Raw genomic sequence first — 20,237 nt, 5'->3', positions numbered from 1 at the left:
CAGATATACAGGCACCTCAATCACAGCTAACAGCCCTTACTTAAAAATCCCCCAGCAGGACCAAATCTCCATCTTGTTGGGGGGAGATTTGATTTTTATGAAGAGTTAAAAAGTTATCAGAGCAAGATAACTTCTCTGAGAAATGAAGAAAAGTAGGCTTAAAGAGAAAAATTAGTCGTAAAGAGAATTATTTCCATAGGTGTTTTGAACCTTAAGTCTGAGACTCATTTTTAAGGAGAAATCCAAAACATGACTTGATAAATGGTTAAAGAAGTCACTATAAGAAAAACAACACTTGTGCATGAAATAAAATTCAACAGCCCTCATGATGAAAACTGTCAACAAAATGGGTATAGAAGGAACATTCCTCAACATGATTAAGGTCATATATGACAAACTCACAGCTAACATCATACTGAATGGGGTAAAATTGAAAGCCTTCCCAGTAAGATCTAGAACAAGACAAAGATGCCCATATTCACCACTTCCATTCAGCATAGTACTGGCAGTCCTAGTCAGAGCTATTAGGAAAGAAAAAGAAAGAAAAGGCATACAAATGGAAAAGCAAGTCAAATTATTCTTGTTTTCAGATGATATGATTTTTTATTTTAGGAAATCTAAAGACTCCACGAAAAACTCTTAAATCTGATATACAAATTCAATAAAGTTGCAAAATACAAAATCAACATACAAAAATCAGTAGTGTTTCAGTACACTAGCAGAGATCAACCTGAAAAAGAAATCAAGAAAGCAATCCTATTTACAATAGCTACAAAAAAAATTCTAGGAATACATTTAACCAAAGACATGGAAGATCTCCACAAAAAAAAAATATATATATATAAAACGCTGATGAAGGAAATGGAAAAGAACATTAAAAATGAAGAAATATCCCATGTTCATGAATTAGAAGAATTAATATTGCTAAAATATTTATACTATCCAAAGCAATCTATAGACTGATTGCAATCCTTATCAAAATACCAATGACATCCTTTACAAAAATGAAAAATACAATCCTAAAATTTCTATAAAACCGCAAAAGACCTTGAATAATTAAAGCAATTCTGAGCAAAAAGAATAAAGCTGGAGGCAGAGGCATCATACTATGTGATTTCAAATTATATTACAAAGTCATAGTAACACAAACAACATGATACTGGCATAAAAACAGACACATGGGCCAATGGAACAAAACAGAGAACTGAGAAATAAATCCATGTACTTACTGCCAACTCATTTTTAGAAAAAGCTCCAAAAGCATGTAATCTCATTTAAAAATGGTGCTGATACAATGTCCAATTGCAAAAATATGGAACCAGCCCAAATGCTTATCAATCAACGAGTGGATAAAGAAAATATGTTATACACACCATGGGATACTACTTAACCATAAAAAGGAACTAAATAATTGCATTCACAGCAACCTGGATGGAAATGGAGACTATTATTCTATGTGAAGTAACTCAGAAATGGAAAACCAAACATGGTATGTTCTCACTCATAAGTGAGAGCTAAGCTATGGGGGTGCAAAGGCATAAGAATGATACAATGGACTTTGGGGACTCAGGGGAAAGAGTATGAGTGGGGTTAGGGATGAAAGATTACACATTGGATATAGTGTACACTGCCTGGGTGATGGGGGCACCAAAATCTCAGAAATCAACACTAAAGAACTTATTCATGTAACAAAATACCACCTGTTCCCCCAAAACCTACTGAAATGAAAAATAAATTTAAAAAATAGTGTTGGGAAAACTATATACAGGAGAATGAAACTAGATTCTCATCTTTCACCATATAAAAAATTAACTCAAAATGGATTAAACACTTAAATGTAAGACCTGAAACTATGAAACTACCAGAGGAAATGATACAGAACATTGGTCTCAAAAAAGATTTTTGGGGTAAGGCCTCAAAAGCACAGGCAACAAAAACAAAAAAAATAACAATAGACAAATTGGATTGCATGAAGCTACATTAAGCTTTTTAAGCTTCTGCACTGCAAACAATTAACAAAGTGAAGAGACAACTTACAAAATGGGAGAAAATATTTGCAAACTTTCCATATGAAAAGAGATTAATCACCAGAATACATGAGAAACCCAAACAACTCAATAGCAAAAACAAATAATGTCATTAAAAAATAGGCAAAGGACCCAAATAGACATTTTTTAAAAGAAGACAAACAAATGGCCAATGGGTATATTACAAAATTTTCAATATCACTAACCATCAAGAAAAGTACAAGTAAAAAACACAGTGAGAAATAACCTCACCCCACTTAGAACAGCTATTATCAAAAAGACAAAAAATAACACATACTGGCAAGAACGCAGAGAAAGGGGAAAGCTTATACACTGTTTGTGAAAATGTAAAAGTAGCACAGCCAGTATGGAAAAAAGTAAGGAGTTTCCTCAAAAAACTACAAATAGAATTACCATATGATCCAGCAATGCCACTGCTAGGTGTATATCCAAAAGAAAGAAAATCAGAATATGGAAGAGATATCTGCACTGCTGTGTTTACTGCAGCACTATTCATAATAGCCAAGATATGGAATTACTCTTTGTGTCCATCAAGAAATGAATGGATAGATAAAATGTGGTATAGATACACACAATGGAATATTATTTGGCCATAAAACAGAATGAAATTCTGTCATTTGCTCAACTGGAGGTCATTATGTTAAGTAAAATAAGCCAGGCACAAAAAGACAACACATATTTTCACTTATATACAAGAACTAAAAAAGTAGATTTCAGGGAGATAGAGAGTAGGATGATGGTTACCAGAGGCTTGGAAAGGAAGGGAGAGGCAGATGAAGAGAAGTTGGTTAAAGGGCACAAAAATATAGTCAGATAGAAGAAATAAGTTCTAATATTTGACTCTACAACAGGGAAATTATAATTAACAATAATTTATTGTATATTTGAAAATAGCTAGAAGAGAAGATTTGCAGTATTCCCAACACAAAGAAAAAATAAATGTTTGAGGTAATAGATATCCCAGTTACTCTAATTTGATCATTACTACATTGTATACAGATATCAAAATATCATATGTGCTCCAAGAATATGTAAAACTATTATATATCAATTTAAGATTTTTAATTGAAGAAAGAAAAATGATACTTTAATGAATCCGTATATATGCTCAGTGATTATTGAATGAATAAAGAATGGTTGGGTGCATTTGTTTTAAAATGTAAAAAATCAGTCTCATTTTGAGTCATATTTCACATGATAAAAATACCATCTCTCCACGTATATTTTCAATGAATATTTATTCATTATTTTGGTGACAACGTTAAGAGCTGACAACATAATATTTTTTATTATACATAGTCCTTGCCCACATGTAGTTCACAATCTACCCAGCAACAGTGTTTTAAAATATAGAATATATTAAAATTAATGTTTGAGAGCAAAATACTGCTAATTTTTCTCTTCTTAGAAGACATAAATTTTAGCTGGACACATGGCCACAAGAAAAAGGACTGTATCGTATCTTCCAGTCTTTTTTGCAGGCACACATGGCCATCTGACTAAGCACCGATCCATAGAATTAACCAGCACAGTTGTACCACAACTACTGGGAACTTCCCTTACAAGGAAACAATTGTACCTTTTCACATTCTGCTTGGAATGTGACTATAACACATTGTCCTTATGCTCCATCTGCAATCATGAGGACAAAAGCTATGTCTGACAAATCCTGGATCCCTGACATCATGGAACACTACAGTAGCTTTGGAATGCCTATCTCAAGTTTTAATTCAAAGAGAAAAATATAGTTGTATCTCATTTAAGCTCCTGATCTTATGAATTTTCTGTTTCTTGCAGCCAAGTCTAACCCTAAGTAAGTACAGTATTAAAAAAAGTGTTATTTAAAGTCATCTTGAGTCTCAGGATAGTTACCAGTAACAGTTCTGGAGGGAAAATGCATATTTGCAGAAAAAAAAAACACGGAACAGCAAGTGTATATCACATCTTTGTGTATCTCACATTTGTGAACCTCAAAAATCCACTGGGCAGAAAAAGGACAGATAGTAAATTATCAAGGTACATACAAGAACAAGACACAGAGAGATTATAAGACAGGCCCGAGCTTATAAAATCCACTCTTCTTTTTAGTGAGAACCTACATGGACTGTTTGCCTTACCTCAGCATGAGAGCTTTTATTCCCTTAAGTAAAGTTGCGAAAAAGTCCAAGTGGGCTCTGGCAGTGTTTCATCAGTTAGCGAAGTCTGCAGTAGAGAAAGAATATGAAAAAAAATAAAGAAAGGAAGAAATGCTTTCAGTTCTCTGAATTCTATGACGCAGATAAAGTTGGAAAGAAAGGAGAAATTATCTGGAAAAATTGGTCCAGTTGGAGATACAGAGCAGAAAATGGAAGACACATTTTAGATATCTCCTCTCGTTACTTTATAAAGTGTGAGTTTTCCATAAATGGAAAGTGTTGTGCAGAAGGGTTTAGAAATATATTTGCAATTTTCACATTAAAAGTGAAGGGAAACATACAGGGAATAAGAACAGGGCAAACTCTGAATCTGGCTGAGGAAAAAAAAATCCATTTTACCAGCTGGAGAAAAGCCTGGGTAATAAGTAGAGACAATGTGATTTGTGAGGCAAGTTGCAAAAAGGCACTTAAGATGGGAGAGGGAAAGCAAAAGACGACAGCATTTGGGGACTTATTGGGCAACAATAAAATCGCTTTCAACATGCATCCCACACACAGATACTCGGGCAGATTTATTTGATCAGTTCTGACAATAATAAAAAGTAGTACAAATGGAAGGTGCCCAGCCATTCTCAAGGTAAACAGTTCTGTCTGAAAATTCAACATCTAACTTCCACATCTGGGCAATACTCCACTTAAAGGAAAGCACAATGAAGCAAGCGGGCCTTCACTATTCCATAGAATTTTAGAACCGTTTCAAACTGAAATTCTGCAGCCTGGAATAGTCGGTGTTGATAGTTAATGGTTGATGCAGAAGCTTCTATCCCAGATGGCAAATGTAGCAAGTTACATTAAAATAAAATAGTAGAAAGTTATTAACATAGAGAATGCTCACATCTTTCTTCTGGACAGCTTTCTCAAAGCCCCATCACCAAAGCCTATCACAAAAATAATGTGTAAGATGTTATTTAATAAAATCTTATATATGAATACCAGCTGGCTGGACAATAAGAGCACATGCAGTAACATATCCATGCCATTAAGACAAGGATGCCTCATGGGGCTTTGAGAATTTTACTCTGTAAGTAATAGAGAAACCAACGTGTATGACATTGTTTTAAATTTAATTGGCAGGTTCTATGATTTCAATTCAACAAAACAAATGTAGTATAAATGCTGTAACAACTTTGAGTAACTACATAACACCAAATACCACAAATAAGAATAGTATGCAATAAACTACGTAGGAAAAAAAATTAGGAATTTTTCTACCTCCAAATGTGATGTGTTCATTTATTTTGACAATTGCAATTTAGTTTTAATTATTCATCATATGGTAGTGAATATGCTGCACAGTATTTCATAAAGAAATGAAAACTTAGGCCGGGTGCAGTGTCTCACACCTGTAATCACAGCACTTTGGGAGGCCGAGGCAGGCAGATCACTTGAGGTAAGGACTTTGAGACCAGCCTGGCCAACATGGTGAAACCTCGTCTCTACTTAAAAAATGCAAAAATTTAGCCAAGCGTGGCGGTGGGCACCTGTAATCCCAGCTACTCAGGAGGCTGATGCAGGAGAATCACTGGGAACTGGGAGGCAGAGGTTACAGTGAGCCGAGATCACACCACTGCACTCCAGCCTGGATGACAGAGAGCGAGACTCTTGTCTCAAAAAATAAATAAATAAATAAAATAAAAATAAAAGAAGAGAAAAGAAAACTTAAATCTGTAATGAGAAGTTCTATTAGCAGGCAACATTGTATTAAATATTTGCTTCGAAAAATACAAAAGCAAGAAATTTATAGCAGGAATCCGTATGAGTGAGCTTTCACAAGACTATAATAGAAGACAGCCAACTCTAGTCCTTAATGTCTATACCCTGTTTTCCCTTCTGCTGCTTACCTCATCTGCCACAATGATTTTTTCTATTGTTCTTAAAGCTCATCCTAATAACACCTTGAATTGGAAAATTGTCTTAAAATGTACAACACATTTTCACATTTATTATCTTAATTTAATCCAGAGGTTCTCAACCATGGGCAATTTTACATCCCCTGGAAGCCAAAAAAAAAAAAAATGATAATGCCTGAAAACAATTTTGATTATCACAACTGGGGTGGTGCTACAGGGTAGAGGCCATGGTAGCTGCTGAACTTCCTATAATGTGCAGGACACCCTCCTGCAACAAACAATCACCTGGCCCAAAATATCAATGGGCTGGAGTTGAGAAACTTCAGCTACAGGATTTCATCCTACAGCTACATTATGTGGTAGAAAGTAAAAGAATTGCTATCCCCATTCTTGGGCAAGAAAATGGTGCCTACGTGCTCTCTAAATGATACAAAACTGTAATTGTAGCCAAGGATCTTATTTCAGTGTATATTTCATAAAACAATACAAAATTCCAATGACCTGTGAAAATCATGGGAAAGCTCAGTGACTAAAAAAAGCTTGAAAATAACAAAGAGTGACATTCTCATCAACAGTGGACACACACACAACAAAGAAGAGTGGGAATGGGGAGAACTATCTGCTCTTCCCTCAATGCAATGGATGGGAAAGAATGCAAAGATACGAGGATGGGAACCCCAGGTCTGCTGCTCACTCACGAGCTGATATCATTTGGCTGCGTCCCCCGCCCAAATCTCATCTTGAATTGTAGCTCCCATAATTCCCACATGTTGTGGGAGGGACTTGGTGGGAGAAAATTGAATCATACGGGTGGTTTGCCCCATACTGTTCTCGTGGTTGTGAATACATCTCATGAGATCTGATGGTTTTATAAGGGATTCCCTTTTTGCTTGGCGCTCATTCTCTCTTGCCTGCAGCCATGTAAGATGTGCCTTTTGCCTTCCGCCATGATTATGAGGCCTCTCCAGACACGTGGAACTGTGAGTCCATTAAACGTCTTTTTCTTTGTAAATTACCCAGTCTCGGGTATGTCTTTATCAGCAGCGTGAAAACGGACTAAGGCACCAGCTATAGACTTTTGGCTGTGTTGCCTTTGGCACTTAACATTTGCAACTCTGAGATTAGTTTCCCCATCATGTAACACGAGAATAACTAAATAAGAATTCCTATGAAAAGCTCTTTATAAAACATCAGTCATTGTCCAAAATGTTTATCTTCAACATTAGTGACGATTTTCACTGATTTCTCCCTTCCTCCTTGTTGATTGGTTAGCAGATTCCTTATTTATGTTCACAGACTGACCAGACAAAACCTAGGCTTATGAGCAAAAGCAAGTGCATAGCCAGGTACCATAAAGATGCTGGGGAAAAGGGAATGTTCTGAAGAAAAATGGCCTCAAATTTACAGAGCCAAAAAAAAAAATCACTAAATAACCAATTACTAGAGCAATATAGCTTTGGGTACATTATTTAACCTCGTATGTCTCCGTCTCCTCACCTACAGAATAGCACTTATGCCTTATAAGGTTATAAGAAACAAATGAAATAATAAATGAAAAAGAACAATGTAAGAGTACACAATCAATCCCTCTTAGGCCACACAGTGCTCTAAGTGCCTGAGAAACACTGGTGGACAAGATGGAAAAGTTTTCTGCCCTCATAAATCTTACATTTCAATGGGAGAGAAATAAGAAATCAATAGATAAATAATACAAATAATAAAAAAATATAAAAAGGTTAGGAACTCAGACTAAGACATGAGATGCCAGTTCAAAGTATCTGTGAAGCAAAAGATTAGAGTTCCCAGAAATAAATTGAGAAACAGGCTGCATGCATGAAATTATTGAATACAGGATTTGCAATTCAGGAAGTTCAGAGCCAATTATATTATGTGTGGTAGGTTCATAAACATGAGCAAACACAGTACACTAGCAGGATGAGATGATTAAAAAGGTAGGAAAACATTATCCAGTTGTTTTCTTAAGCAATAGCTAATGTTAATATATTTCATCCAACAACTATCTAGATGTACTTCTTACTTATTAGGAAGTAATTTCCTAAATGTATATTGAGACAGAAAAAAAATAAGAAAATCTCTGCTAATATTCAATGAAACCTCAAAATCAAAAGATCAGAAAGTCCAGTCTATCACTGATGGGCATTTGGGTTGGTTCCAAGTTTTTGCTATTGCAAACAGTGCTGCAATAAACATACATGTGCATGTGTCTTTACAGTAGAATGATTTATAATGCTTTGGGTATATAGCCAGTAATGGGATTGCTGGGTTAAATGGTGTTTCTGGTTCTAGATCCTTGAGGAATTGCCACACTGTCTTCCGCAATAGTTGAACCAATTTACACTCCCACCAACAGTGTAAAAGTGTTCCTATTTCTCCACATCGTCTCCAGCATCTGTTGTTTCCTGATTGATTGATTGATTGATTGATTTTGAGATGGAGTCTCACTCTATTGCCCAGGCTGGAGTGCAATGGTGCGATCTCATCTCACTGCAACTTCCACCTTCCAGGTTGAAGTGATTCTCCTGCCTCAGCCTCTTGTGTAGCTGGGATTACAGACGTGCACCACTACGCCTGGCTAATTTTTGTATTTTTAGTAGAGACAGGGTTTGACCATGTAGGCCCCAGGTGATATCCAACTCCTGACCTCGTGATCGGCCCACCTCGGCCTCCCAAGGTGCTAAGATTACAGGCATGAGCCACCATACACAGCCTATTTCCCAACTTTTTAATGATCACCATTCTAACTGACGAGAGATGGTATCTCATTGTGGTTTTGATTTGCGTTTCTCTAATGACCAGTGATGATACGTGTTTTTTCATGTTTCTTGGCTGCATAAATGTCTTCTTTTGAGAAGTGTCTGTTCATATCATTTGCCCACTTTTTTATGGGGTTGCTTTTTTCTTGTAAATTTCTTTAAGTTCTTTGTAGATTCCGGGTGTTAGCCCTTTTTCAGATGGATAGATTGCAAAAATTTTCTCTTATACTATGTTGCCTGTTCACTCTGATGATAGTTTCTTTTGCTGTGAGGAAGCTCTTTAGTTTAATTAGATCCCATTTGTCAGTCTTGGCTTTTGTTGCCTTTGCTTTTGGTGTTTTAGTCATGAAGTCTTTGCCCATGCCTATGTCCTAAATGGTATTGCCTAGATTTTCTTCTGTGGTTTTTATGGTTTTAGGTCTTAGGTTTAAGTGTTTAATCCAGCTTGAGTTAATTTTTGTATAAGGTGTAAGGAAGGGTTCCAGTTTCAGTTTTCTGCCTATGGCTAGCCAATTTTCCCAACACCATTTATTAAATAGGGAATCTTTTCCCCATTGCTTGTTTTTCTCAGGTTAGTCAAAGATCAGATGGGTGTAGATGTGAGGCATTATTTCTGAGGCCTCTGTTCTATTCCATTGGTCTATGTATCTGTTTTGGTACCAGTACCATGCTTTTTTGGTTACTGTAGCCTTGTCGTATAGTTTGAAGTCAGGTAGCCTGATGCCTACAGCCTTGTTCTTTTTGCTTATGATTGTCTTGGCTATACAGGCTCTTTTTTGGTTCCATACAAAATTTAAAGCAGTTTTTTCTGTTTATGTGAAGAAAGTCAATGGTGGCTTGATGGGGATAGCATTGAATCTGTAAATTACTTTTACCTTATGGCCATTTTCATGATATTGATTCTTCCTATCCATGAGCATAGAATGCTTTTCCATTTGTTTGTGTCCTCTGTTATTTCCTTGAGCAGTGGTTTGTAGTTCTCCTTGAAGAGGTCCTTCACATCCCTTTTAAGTTGTATTCCTACGTATTTTATTCTCTTCGTAGCAATTGTGAATGGGAGTTCACTCATGATTTGGCTCTCTGCCTATTGGTTTGTGTATGTTGAACCAACCTTGCATCCCAGTGATGAAGATGACTTGATCATGGTGGATAAGATTTTTGATGTGCTGCTGGATTCGGTTTGCCAGTATTTTACTGATGATTTTTGCATTGGTGCTCATCAGGGATACTGACCTGAAATTTTCTTTTTTTGTTGTGTCTCTGCCAGGTTTTGGTATCAGGATGATGCTGACCTCACAAAATGAGTTAGGGAGGATTCCCTCTTTTTCTATTGTTTGGAATAGTTTCAGAAGGAATGGTACCAGTTCCTCTTTGTACCTCTGGTAGAATTTGGCTGCGAATCCATCTGGTCCTGGACTTTTTTTGGTTGGTAGACTATTAATTAGTGCCTCAATTTCAGAACTTGTTATTGGTCTATTCAGAGATTTGACTTCTTCCTGGTTTAGTCTTGGGAGGGCGTATGTGTCCAGGAATTTATACATTTCTTCCAGATTTTCTAGTTTATTTGCACAGAGGTGTTTATAGGATTCTCTGATGGTAGTATGCATTTCTATGGGATCAGTGGTGATATCCCCTTTATCATTTTTTATTCTGTCTAGTTGATTCTTCTCTCTTTTCTTCTTTATTAGTCTGGCTAGCAGTCTATCTATTTTGCTAATCTTTTCAAAAAACCAGCTCCTGGATTCATTGATTTTTTTTAAGGGTTTTTCATGTCTCTATCTCCTTCAGTTCTGCTCTGATCTTAGTTATTTCTTGTATTCTGCTAGCTTTTGAATTTGTTTGCTTTTGCTTCTCTGGTTCTTTTAACTGTGATGTTAGACTGTCAATTTTAGATCTTTCCTGTTTTCTCTTGCAGGCACTTAGTGCTATAGATTTCCCTCTAAACACTGCTTTAAATGCGTCCCAGAAATTCTGGTACATAAGTGTCTTTGTTCCCCTTGGTTTCAAATAACTTATTTATTTCTGCCTTAATTTCATTATTTACCCAGTAGTCATTCAGGAGCAGGTTGTTCAGTTTCCATGTAGTTGTGCGGTTTTGAGTGAGTTTCTTAATCCTGAGTTCTAATTTGATTGCACTGTGGTCTGAGAGACTGTTTGTCATGATTTCTGTTCTTTTGCATTTGCTGAGTAGAGTTTTACTTCCAATTATTAGAGTTTACTTCCAATAATTAAGTGCGATGTGGTGCTGAGAAAAACGTATACTCTGTGGATTTGGGGTGGAGAGTTCTGTGGATGTCTATTAGATCCACATGGTTCAGAGCTGAGTTCAAGTCCTGAATATCCTTGTTAATTTTCTGTCTCATTGATCTGTCTAATATTGACAGTGGGGTGTTAAAGTCTCACACTATTACTGTGTAAGAGTCTAAGTCTCTTTGTAGGTCTCCAAGAACTTGCTTTATAAATCCAGCATGGTACTGGTACCAAAACAGATACATAGACCAATGGAACAGGACAGAGCCCTCAGAAATAATGCCACACATCTACATCCAGCTGAACTTTGACTAACCTGACAAAAACAAGCAATGGAGAAAGGATTCCCTACTTAATAAATGGTGTTGGGAAAATTGGCTAGCCATAAGCAGAAAACTGAAACTGGAACCCTTCCTTACACCTTATACAAAAATTAACTCAAGCTGGATTAAACACTTAAACCTAAGACCTAAAACTATAAAAACCACAGAAGAAAGCCTAGGCAATACCATTTAGGATACAGACATGGGCAAAGACTTCATGACTAAAACACCAAAACCAATGGCAACAAAAGCCAAGATGGACAAATGGGATCTAATTAAACTAAAGAGCTTCCTCACAGCAAAAGAAACTATCATCAGAGTGAACAGGCAACCTATAGAATGAGAGAAAATTTTTGTAATCCATGAATCTGACAAAGGGCTAATATCCAGAATATATGAGGAATTTAAAGAAATTTACAAGAAAAAAACAACCCCATCAAAAAGTGGGCAAATGATATGAACAGACACTTCTCAAAAGAAGACATTTATGCAGCCAAGAAACATATGAAAAAACGCTCATCATCCCTGGTCATTAGAGAATGCAAATCAAAACCACAATGAGATACCATCTCACGCCAGTTAGACTGGAGATCATTAAAAAGTGAGGAAACAACAAATGCTGGAGAGGATGTGGAGAAATAGGAATGCTTTTCCACTGTTAGTGGGAGTGTAAATTAGTTCAACCATTGTGGAAGACAGTGTGGCGATTCCTCAAGGATCTATAACCAGAAATACCGTTTGACCTAATAATCCCATTACTGGGTATATACCCAAATGATTATAAATTATTCTACTATAATGACACATGCACATGTATGTTTACTGCAGCACTGTTCACAATAACAAAGACTTGGAACCAACCCGTATGCCCATCAATGACAGACTGGATAAAGAATACGTGGCACATATACACCATGTAATACTATGCAGCCATTAAAAAAGGATGAGTTCATGTCCTTTGCAGGGACATGCATGAAGCTGGAAACCATCATTCTCAGCAAACTAACACAGGAACAGAAAACCCAACACCGCATGTTCTCACTCATAAGTGGGAGTTGAACAATGAGAACACATGGACACAGGGAGGGGAACATCACATACCGGGGCCTGTAGGGGGGTGGGGGGCTAGGGGAGGGATAGCATTAGGAGAAATACCCAATGTAGATGATGGGTTGATGGCTGCAGCACGCCAACATGGCACGTGTATACCTATGTAACAAACCTGCATGTTCTGCACATGTATCCCAGAACTTAAAGTATAATAACCAAAAAGAACAAACTTAAAAAAATCAGAAAGCAATAGGACACATGTCAACTATGCAGAAATAGTTGAAAATATTAAGTTAATAAGAAATCTTGAGCAGGTGTGGTGGCTCATGCCAGTAATACCAGCAATTTCGAAGGCTGAGGCGGGAGGATAGATCGAGTCCAGGAGGTTAAGGCTGCAGCGAGCCGAGATGGCACCACTGCCCTCCAGCCTGGGTGACAGAGCGTGACTCTGTCTCAATAGAAAAAAAAAAATGAAAAAGTAATCGTGGCTCAATATGACCAAACTGATTCCAATAAAGATGAGATTAGTAGTAGTAGTAGTAGGAACTTATATTCCGTTTCAAGAAAATAATTTAATTAAGAAAAATTAGTCAGTAGACCTTTTTAGCTGTTGAATTTATAAAACGATAAAGTAAATTCTAGAATTATAGTATAAATCATGTAGCAGAATATTTGTTCTTTTGTTTTGATTTGTTCACTAAAACAATGTGTTACAACTTTTTAATTCTGGTCTCAGCTCTCATAAATACCATACCATCAACTCCTGTCAAAAATAAACGTTTTAAAAGGCTATAAGGCTACTTTTATGTGACATAAAGTCACTGTTTATTCTAATGGGCAGAAAAATAAGGTAGCAGGAATAGAAGTCATTAACACACTTTGTAAAATGCTGACAAATGGACAAAGTTCTTCAATACGATTAGAATAATTACACAGCACAAAGTAGACTGGGGATTTAGCATTATCTAGTTACCTTGACCAATCTCAATTCAATTGAAAAAAAATGAAACTACTAATTCTAGATTGCAGGAATGCTCTTTGGCTCCTAAACTACTTGCAGTGGCCATTTATATTGCTGAAACTAATCATACAACTACTTCATATGGGTTTTTTTCATTGCGCTTTGCATGTATTACTGCTATTCTTTTGTGAATATAATAGTCCCTAAAAGACAAAAAAAAAATTAAAAATCAGCTTTAAAGACTAAGAACTTATTTAAAGACTAAATAAGAAAACGTACCGAAAAGCAAAGAAGTATTAAACAATTTGGGAGACAATGTGGCTTTCTGAAGTCTTTCAACAACAATATTATTGATGATTTCAGAAAGAACCAAATGTTATAGTGTTTTGGAAGACAAATCAGTGGATCATCAAATATCATCATCACGCCAAGATGTACTTAAAGGGATTCAGCATTTATATCACCTTTCTTAGTGTGTGAGTTAAGTTTCATAGTAGACAGGATTCTAAATCATTAGCCATATTAAATCTACATTTTATCTCCCCCAGACAGGACAAACTAACCTGCAAAATCAAAGAGATGGTCTATGAAATAGTAGTAAGAGTTACCTTTGCTTTCCAATAAATCTCTTCTAATTTTTTTCTTTTTCTTATTCATGAATGGAACATAGTCAATGGAAGTGCAAAAAGAACACAGTGACAGAGAGGACTAAGTAGTTTTTATTTTTATCAATGTGTAAATTCAGATTTTTGGAAACATGTTTAGAAATATCAAAAACGTTATATATTAATAAAGCAATAAGATCCCAAAAAGAGATACATAAAAATGTAATAAAGGTGATTTAAAAACCTAATGTTTTGCTGAAGATCCATTTGAAAATGAAGTCCATTTTATTTACCACTGGACTTAATACATTATAATAAAAAACTTTATCAAGAGTATAGTTTCACCACTCAACTCTGTTGGAGGGAAAAATAAATTCAATCATTTCATTAGAGACTGTTGTTTCTAATATCTGCGAAGTCTTCATTCATTAAATCAGTGCGTATCTGGCAATATCCTGATTCCTGTAAATGCGAATGTAGAGTTTGAGCAGAAATCATCACAGGTTACACTGAAATACATACACACTATTGATCTGAATTAACTTAGCCTAAAGTAAAATAAATAAAATTAAATCAATGAAACTGAGTTTGATGTACTCACTTTCCTAAGAGCTGTTTTTTAGTATATAAAATAAATTGGATGAAAAATAAACACATCAACTAGACAACTGATTGAAATGGGAAAACAGCCATCTCTTTATAATACTTATGTTTCATGATGTGGCTTCAATAAAACTACACCAACATTATTTTCTAATACAATCTGTGGTGTGTAATGTACAGAAAAAAAAAACCTACCTACATAATGTATTGTGAATTAAAAAAAAAGTAATACTAAATCAACTTTTAAAATAGAACATCTTATTTTTGGCAACATGCCACCCTAAGAGACTACATAATATGTTATAATAAGGGCTAAATTAAATAACAATGCTTCATTTCTCTCCTATCCAAATACAGAAATGGCAATGGCTCTACAAAAAAAAAGTGAAGGGAAAGTCAAATTCATTATTTTTTTCATTTTCTTATAAAAGTCTCCTCAATGACGTTGATTATGCAAAGACATATTTCCTAAAGGACATTAGTGATGCATCCCTGAAAGCCCTGTTTCCAGACTCTGACCTCAAATGCAGGTGAGAAAACTCAGAACCAAAATGAGAACACAAAAATTAGAATAATTGAAGAAAACAGCTCTAAGTAGATCTTCCTTCATTTATTTGGTAACCCTTAGCTTTGCTGTTATTAGTAAACAATACCTTGGGAATATAACATCAGTGGATTTCATTAGCATTCCTGTAGCAAATATTTAATATCTTAGGTGGCCATGCTGAACTTCCCAAATGTTAATTGATGCTATTACCAATTGCTTGTGGCATATTCAAGGTGTATCAGGAAATTAACAACAGAGCTTATAGGAGAGAGGATGCATTTTAATAATTGGTCAGATGATCAGTTTTCCATTAGCTTCTTTTCTATAGTAAAAAGCAGGATATTCTTATTTGGTATTTTAAAAATATTTAGATATGACACTATGTACATAGGTGACAATATAATATTAGCATTATCAGCAGAATTTCTCTTACTCAGACTTACGCATAAAATTTGCAGGTGTCTTTACTAATTATTCCTTTAAAATGATCTCTTCTTTTCTTCATTAACTAGAACTAGAGCAAAATCAGTAAAAAGGTCTATTTTAAATTACTAGGTATTATATTGATCATTGGATAGTATGTTCTGGATTCCACGATCACTGTCTACTTTTGTCTTCATTCAGGACTGTTAAGATTACACATTCTTTGAGGGATAACATTTAGTATGTTTTAAATATGCATAATGCAGTCCAAAACCAAATGAACATGCAAATAGTGTGACAAAATGCAAATTCCTTCACGAGCAAGGGTTCCAAAACAGTTTGGTTATTTCCCACATAGTGATGTTTCCCTACATGTAATGTGATCAGATCAGGGTAATTATCATATGCATCGTCCTGAACATTTATCATTTCATTGTGTTGGGAATATTCAATATCCTCCCTCTAGCTATATATTATTGTTAACTACAGTCATCCTACAATGCTATAGAAATGCTATTATTAACTTCATTTTATAGATTAAAAAATAAGAGGCTTACAGCATAAATAACTTGCTAATAGGGTTGATAGCTGAAATTTTAATCTAATTTTGTTTAACTACAAGTACTCTATCTGCTCTTCGTAGGAGAAATAACACCGAGTCCATGATTCAGAAAATCTGGGTTCTAGTCACATTTCACTATTAATTAGTTATGCCATTTAAGGGAAAATGTAGAATCTCTTCTTCTCTAGTCTATTAATTGAAGGAGCAGTAATTCTCATGAAATTAAATCTTTATATTTGTAATTGATCACACAGAAGTGAATATGATTTTACATAGAAAAGTTAAATTATAAAGGGGCAATTATATGAAATGTTATTCGATCAAATGAGCCATCTTCTCTATATGAGACCCAAAACCCATATTGAAAACAGCAATATTTTGGAGCAATGCACAAAGCACTGGAAATGGATAAGGAAATACTAAGAGCTTTCTTATTTTAAAATCCATGCACTGCTTTACATCCATTTCTGGCAGACATCCTGGTTAAAGCAGGAATTGAAAAGTATCCAAAATCCCTCTATAGGGATCTTGAAAAAAATCTAAAATCAATAAAAACACTCATTATGTAGAAAATAAGGCATAAGAATATTCCTTGTTTGTTTTAAAGAAAAGGTCTATGGCAAGGGGCATTGCGGTACTAGGACTGAAAACTAAAGCCATCACATAATGGGACAACCATTACCCACTCTGTTACCTTCAGCATTTGAAATTTGTTTGGTTGATTTCTTTCCAGCTCATTTAATCTCATTTACATGTTTTACCAAGACCCATTTTATCCCACCATTTAATTCTTTGCCCAACCTATGCTGTTTCAACTACTCTTCTCTCTTTGTGCTTCCTGTAAACCTCAACAAATGACTAAACTTGACTCTATAAGCTAGATTATTTGGCCCAAACCCTACCCATTCTATAACCAAAAATAAGTGAGTCTGCCTCCTTGAACTTTCTAGCTGCTCACTTTCAGACACACTAACTGTCCTGGGAAAAAAAGTACACTTTCTAGTCATGAGATCACTTATAATTGGTGTATTATCCTATTTCAGAGGTTGGAAGATTATTTTAATCTCTCTGACTGCAGTAGACCTTGTATGTACAGTGTCCTTTGGATGTGATACTACATGCCTGCTTCCAGAGATGTGACTTTTCATTTTTCATAGTACTCCTCTCCCAGCCCCAAGCTTCTCAAAATAGTTCATCAATCCCTCTAAATAGTGCTGGTGACAGAAGCTACCTATTTCTTCACTTTTTAAGCCCATCTACAATGTTTTTAAAATTTATTTTATTTTCTTTAATTGACAAATAATAATTATGCATATCAGGAGATACATAGTGATGTTTCAATAAATGTAATGTATAGTAATGAGGTCAGGGTACAATTTTTTAAGGTAATTCATCTCAGACAACAGATAAGATGACTTTGCTTTTAGCAGCTACTACTTTCAGTCTCATTAGAAAACTCCTTATGCGTTTGGAGGGTACGAGGGAATACCTTTCATATCTGCATTGTAGCCTTTTCCATTCACAACCTAATTTCCCATTAAAACAAATCCTCTTCTTAAAATTCAGCTGAATTTCATTACACCAAGCCCACACTAATATAAACAAGCTACAATATCCTGTTTTATATCGTCAGGAGAATGCATGTTTGTTCTGTCACTTTAACAGGCTTTTCTTTTCACAAAGCCACCAAGCGGCTATTTTCAGTATTAACGTCAGAGAGTGCTCAAGCTCATCACCCAAACTTCCAGATATGATGAATGGCCAAGGCAAAAAACATATTTGTTAAGGAAGCAACCCATAGAAAGCTTGTAGAGCTTTGATTGATCGTGTTTACCCAATGGATACAAAGGTTATTGGCCTTTAAAAAATATTTGGGGGGTTTATGTTCTGTTTTCTTTTCCTTCCTGAAAATGGCTTTTTCAGACCAGTGTCTGCACAGGCTCACACAATGCACTGGTACAGAGTGGCCATTACCAGCAATTTTGTATAAACAAAATTGATTGATTGATTCTAGAACGTGATGAGGTATAGAAATGGTTCACACCTAAGAGTAAGTCCTCACTATTACTCCTTTTTTTCAGGGCTATTTGTTGTCTATATTACTTACATAGACACAAACCAAAGCAATTTGGTTAAATAAACTGAAAAGCTTGAATTTGATTCTGGCACCAAACATTAGCTTCTTTTTATATCATGACCACAATATTTAGTCGTCTATGTATAAAATAAAGATTTATTCATAGAGCTAATGATTCAAGAATTACTACCTGAGTACCTATTATGAGCCAGGAACTTTTATAGGTTCTTACTTTATTGCACTGAAGAAACCAGTCTCAGCACTCACACGGCTTACAACCTAGCATGAGGAGGTAGTAAACAAATACACATATCACCTGTCAGATGGTGGTAAATGCCATGGAGGAATGAGAGACTGCAGAGAGGGTGCGGCTATTCTTCTAGAGAAAGAAGACAAGCCATGTAGGTATCTGAGGGGAAGAACAATTCAAGGAGAGGAAACACATGCATGAAGTCCTGAGAGAATTGTAGAGAAAATTTAATAGTAATACATACGAAAGTTCTTTGATGACTTTAGTAAGACACTATTATTATCATAACGTCTAAGTACCACACTTTCTGCCACTTTTGCTGACTAGACATGGGTTGCTATTTGTTCCCCAAAATATAACTCATAATGACACTGTAAAGCCAAGAATAACTGCTGTCGCTCAAATAATATGTATAAGTCAACTTATAATCATTTGCCCCATAGCTCAGTTTTAGAGCCATTTTATCATAAAGAATACAGTCCTTAGCAATTTTCCTTTTAATCAAAAATGTTCCCGAATATGACAAGAAATTCGCAAATCTAGACTACAACATCAGCCAAAGTAGAAAAATAGCAATTTCCCCTGTAAAACTGATTTCAAAACTATCATCATCTGTCATCATCATCATCAATCGCAAGAGGCAACTGCTTTGTCAGCATTATTTTAAGTCCATATTTAACTAGATGACAGCTTAACCTTCTTAGGGAAGCAGAATAATCTCTCCTTACAACACCAACCAAGTACAGAAAAGTAGATCTGCTCTAATGCAGAAATTGGCTTTCATCTGATTTTATAAACACACTATGGCATCTGATGATTTAATAGGTACTTGGGTTTTTCTTTTGAACATTCAACACTCTAGCAGAGCTGGTAAAGATGGCATGCTCAAGAATTATTGCAGTCACTGCAACGGCATTAGCTTATCAACAGAATTCGCTGGGTATGACGTCCACCTAGAAAGGCATCCATGCAAATCTCCCTTCCAGAGAAAGTAAAGGCACCTGTGTAAATATATAGCAGAACACAATGCATATGTGCTTTGTGCATGGCATTCACATTCATTTCCCATTCTATGCTTGTACTTAACCAACCTCCTCCAGTTGCTGTTCACATCCACGCCCTAAGACTTTTCTTGTCTCTATGTGTATGTTTGCACTACTTACTCAACTTGCAGTGAACATCTCCACCAAGTCTGTATGTCCAAATCGCAGCCACATTACACTGAACAAATCCACTGCCAACTCATTCCACGAACATTCCCTGAATCCCCCTGAGAGGATTTTTCCCCTCCTCTGAATGCCCCATCAAACTTCATCTATGCCTCTTTTAGGAACTCATCTTCTATTAGAACAATTTGTTTGAACCCACCATCCCCTCTCTCCTTTTCATGGTAAAAAGCCCTTTGTGGGTAATTATTATAAGCTGTTTGTCTTTTAATTTTTATTTTTCTTGGTGTTTCCTATAATAGTATATACACATTGCATTGCTGCCAATATATGTAATAAATCAACAAATACTACATTTACTAACAATTCTGCAACTTCAAACTAATTCCTGAGTTAAAGATGTGCCTACCACTATCCCCAGCACAGCTACGGGCCAGCATGAAAGTAACTATCTATGGAAGTTACTTAAGGCAAATGTTAAACACAGCAATTTTATTACTCAAAAAAATGTAATATGATAGCAAAAATATCTTCCCATTAAAGGTTTCCTTTC

The 20,237-nt window shown here is 35.6% G+C and overlaps 1 protein-coding gene across 4 annotated transcripts in view; it reads right to left on the bottom strand.

The window, feature by feature from the left end:
* Nucleotides 1-20,237, bottom strand: part of LOC100989577 (contactin-4) — a 960,081-nt gene that overhangs the window by 791,741 nt on the left and 148,103 nt on the right. The window contains exon 2 of one of the 4 annotated variants that reach the window (XM_034955676.3): nt 4,166-4,250. The exons of the other annotated variants lie outside the window; for them this stretch is intronic. The gene's annotated coding sequence lies outside the window, so the exon portion shown is untranslated. The remainder of the gene's footprint in view (nt 1-4,165; nt 4,251-20,237) is intronic. 4 annotated transcript variants of the gene reach the window in all.

Source organism: Pan paniscus, chromosome 2, assembly GCF_029289425.2.
Source record: "Pan paniscus chromosome 2, NHGRI_mPanPan1-v2.0_pri, whole genome shotgun sequence".
In the NCBI taxonomy this organism is placed as follows: domain Eukaryota; kingdom Metazoa; phylum Chordata; class Mammalia; order Primates; family Hominidae; genus Pan; species Pan paniscus.
This window is presented reverse-complemented; position numbering and strand designations above follow the sequence as displayed.